Source organism: Physeter macrocephalus, chromosome 7 (genome assembly GCF_002837175.3).
Source record: "Physeter macrocephalus isolate SW-GA chromosome 7, ASM283717v5, whole genome shotgun sequence".
Taxonomy (NCBI): Eukaryota; Metazoa; Chordata; class Mammalia; order Artiodactyla; family Physeteridae; genus Physeter; species Physeter macrocephalus.
This window is the reverse complement of record NC_041220.1, coordinates 72,591,013-72,594,859: the sequence shown is the minus strand read 5'-3', so window position 1 is coordinate 72,594,859 and position 3,847 is coordinate 72,591,013.

Sequence of the window (3,847 nt, the reverse complement as noted above, 5' to 3'; positions counted from 1 at the left end):
CCAGCGGCCATGGCTCACGGACCCAGCCGCTCCGCGGCACGTGGGATCCTCCCAGACCGGGGCGCGAACCCGGTTCCCCTGCATCGGCAGGCGGACGCGCAACCACTGCGCCACCAGGGAAGCCCGAACTTTGTGATTTGATATTTGTATATACTACAGAATGATCACCGCGATAAGTCTAGTTAACACCCATCACCACACATATTTACAAATTTTCTTTCTTGTGATGAGAACTTTTAAGATCTACCCTCTTACCAACTTTCAAATACACAATACAGTGTTATTAACTCTAGTCACCATGCTGTACTTTACATCTCCAGGACTTATTTAGCTTATAACTGGAAGTTGATACCTTTTGACCACCTTCACCCATTTCCACCACACCCCTCACCAATCTGTTCTCTTTATCTATGAGTCTGTAGGGTTGTTTTTTTTTTTAACGTCTTTATTGGAGTATAATTGCTTTACAATGGTGTGTCAGTTTCTGTTTATAACAAAGTGAATCAGTTATACATATACATATGTTCCCATATCTCCTCCCTCTTGCGTCTCCCTCCCTCCCACCCTCCCTATCCCACCCTAGGGTTCTGGTTGTTTTTTTTTTTTAGATTCTATTATACGTATACATGAGATCATACAGTAATCGTCTTTCTCTGTCTGACATATTTCACTTAGCATAATGCCCTTAAGGTCCATTTATGTTGTCACAAATGGCAGTTTTGAATTCTAACTCTTGGTCTAACTTGCTGTGTTTTTAGGCTGACCCACATGGAAGTGCCATTTACTAACCCACTGCGCCTCTCTGAACCTCAGTGTCCTAATCCACAAAATAGGAACAGTAACACATGCATCAGAGAAAACTGAACGCCCTGAGCACAGGGTTGGCGCCTCGTAGACCCCCAGGAGACATCGGCCGGGGGTGAGTGCCTGCCCCAGTCACGAGACAAAAAGCGAGATGGAACCAAATAACTGCAGACTAGAAGTGAGGAGGACCAACTTCCAGTTCTGGTTTGGCTCCTAACTAGCTGGATGGTGAAATGTAGCAGAATATGCCCAAATCTGCCAGTTTGACATAAGATTATTTTGAGTCAAAGCCACTTGAAAAACAGCAGATGCAAGCAGTGTGCTCTGACTTCCTTTTTCCTTCCTAAAAGCAGGAGATGAAACTCCCGTGTGAAAGATACCCTCTCTGTACCAGGAGGAAAGAAACGTTCTTATCTCCATAGACAGGGAGAAGGTACCGAGAGAAATCAGTACAAACAAACCTTGTTAAAACAGCCCTTATCTTCCTTGAGCTTCCCCATATATTTTAGTTACTTGTTCACAATTACTACTCTTTGTTCAACCTAGTATATGAGCATTTAGACCCAACCACTTTGGGGGGGGGGGTCTTCCTTTTTCTGTGAAGGCTCCCATGTCCATGTAATAATAAAATCTGTATGCTTTGTTCAACCTAGTATATGAGCATTTAGACCCAACCACTTTGGGGGGGGGGTCTTCCTTTTTCTGTGAAGGCTCCCATGTCCATGTAATAATAAAATCTGTATGCTTATCTCCACTGAGTCCATCTTATGTCAACTTAATTCTCAGGCCCAGCCTGATGCTAAGAGGATAGAGGAAAAGTTTTGCCTCCCCTACAATGGCTCTAACCTCTCAGAGCTTCAGTGTCCCCTTCTGTAAAGGAACCGGCTGGACTGGGTTATCCTGTCCAGCTCTGCCGTTTCAGTAAGTCTGTCGTCTCTGTGGACAGCAGAGACAGCAGAGGACAGGACCGCAGAGCCTCCGTCCAGCCTGGTGTGGGTCCCTCTGCATCTCTGGCTTCCTTCCTGCACCTTCAAAACCCCATCAGAGGACAGGTCTGGCTTGCAATGTCCTTTATGCTTCCATCAGCTCATTTTTCTCCTCATCAGGAGCCGGGATAGATTTGTGGAGGGAAGAGGTAGAGCCGATGGGTAAGAATGAACTTTGGGGGTTATCTGGGAGGCTCACTTATCCATCTCAATCCTGTCCCCAGTTACAGAGGAGACTGAGAGCCCGTTGTGTCCTCCGCGGCTGCTCACGTGAAAAACAAGGAAGGAAAGAAAGAACCTTTATAATCCTTTAAAAAATTTCCCCACTTTTGGTTGAGGGTATGAGTCTCAGTCCCCTCCTTCCCCTTCCTCGACGTCAAGGAAGTGCTGTAAGTGACCTGGAAACGCCTCTCCTGTTCCCCCGTGGGCTATGGGGTCCATCTCCCCCAGCCCTACCGCCCCAGCAATGTTCCTGATTCTAAATCTGCACCATCAGAGGAGGAAGCGGAGTGCTGGCCCAGGAGCGCCTATAAGGCAAAGAGCCTGTAGCTGAGCCGCTTCTGTGGCCTCCGGGACAGCCTTTTCCTTTTCCTCTTCCTCTCACGCCCACAATGCCTCTGACTCCTCATCTGCAAGGCCAGTCAGCCGCATCCTGCTGCAGCTTCCTCACAGGATTCAGAAAGAAAAGACCAGCTGACAGCACCCGAGCCGGCTGGGCTGTGAAGGCTTTGCCCTGAGAAGGTGCCCTTCCTCACAGCACTTGCTGAGGAGGCACCCTTCCTGACCTACAGTTACTAGGGGGAAAAGTGACTGTGCCTTCCACCATCTCTCCAGACCCCTACAACTCGGCGTTCACCACATCAGCCTCCCCTCCCCACCTCCCCTTTCCTCCCTTCCTGTCACCGAGAGAAATCTCCGAAGTTGCTTTTCTAATAGAAGCGCCAACTTCTGGGCAGAGTCATCAATCCCTCCCCACCCCGCGGTGAACGAACGGACAAAGCCACCGGGTCCCACTGGATGGGGTGTGGTGGTGTTTTTATTACCAGGTTCCACTTAAGCCTGTGCTGACAGCATGCGGATTGCGGAAACACAGGAGCTGTGTGTAGACAGGTGCTCCTTTCCTGGGCTGTATGAGGACACTGCGTGTGCGGGTGAGGCCCCTACCAGGTACGCGGTGTGATCATTGTGATCATTGGTTCATGATGACCTGGACTGCTAACTGGGATATCCAAGGTCTCAAAGCAAGAGCGAATGAGCATTGTGGGCGATGGCGTTTCAGCTCCAGCACACAGGCTTCTCACACCTGATGCGGAGGGGATGGGAAGAGCCACGTCAGCTCCTTCCTGGCCCTGGAGGTGCTGCCCCTGAACGCATGAACGGCTCCTTGAGAGCCAGCGGGACTCCCTTCTGTGGACTAAAAAGCACTTAAGAGCTCCTGGCATCGTAAAGTGCTCGTTCCAGATGTGCCAGGCAGCGAGCACATCTATTTGCACTGTTCTCTACACCTCCTGCTAGACTGAGCTGTTTGTAACACACAGGATCCAAATCCTTCGAGTCAGCTCGTTCGAATCCATACACAGTCGCACCATAGGCAACGGAGGCAAAACAGGAAAAATGATCTGCGAGTGGATACTTTGGGCTGGATGGGTTCAAAACACTATTTTAAAAGTGAAAACCTTGATTTTGCCCCGGGGTGGGAAATTTTTAAGCAATGATACATTGGAGGCTTTTCCACCACTTGTTTGTTTGGTTCAAAGTCAGGGACACGGATCCGTTTAATGACACCGAAATGGACAGGCCATTTCAATGTGGTTTTGTTTAAACATTGCTTGACTCCTTGGCCCACATTTATACAACCCAGAGGTGGTTAGATTGTTAGCTGGGAGAGAAACAGCCTAAGGAAAATATGCAAAAGTTCTGCTTCTTCATCCGTAATATGTAGGAGGTAGAACGAATGATTGCTTACATCCCTTCTTAGATCACAAACTACAGGAATCGGGCTTCCCTGGTGGCGCAGTGGTTGAGAGTCCGCCTGCCGATGCAGGGGACACGGGTTC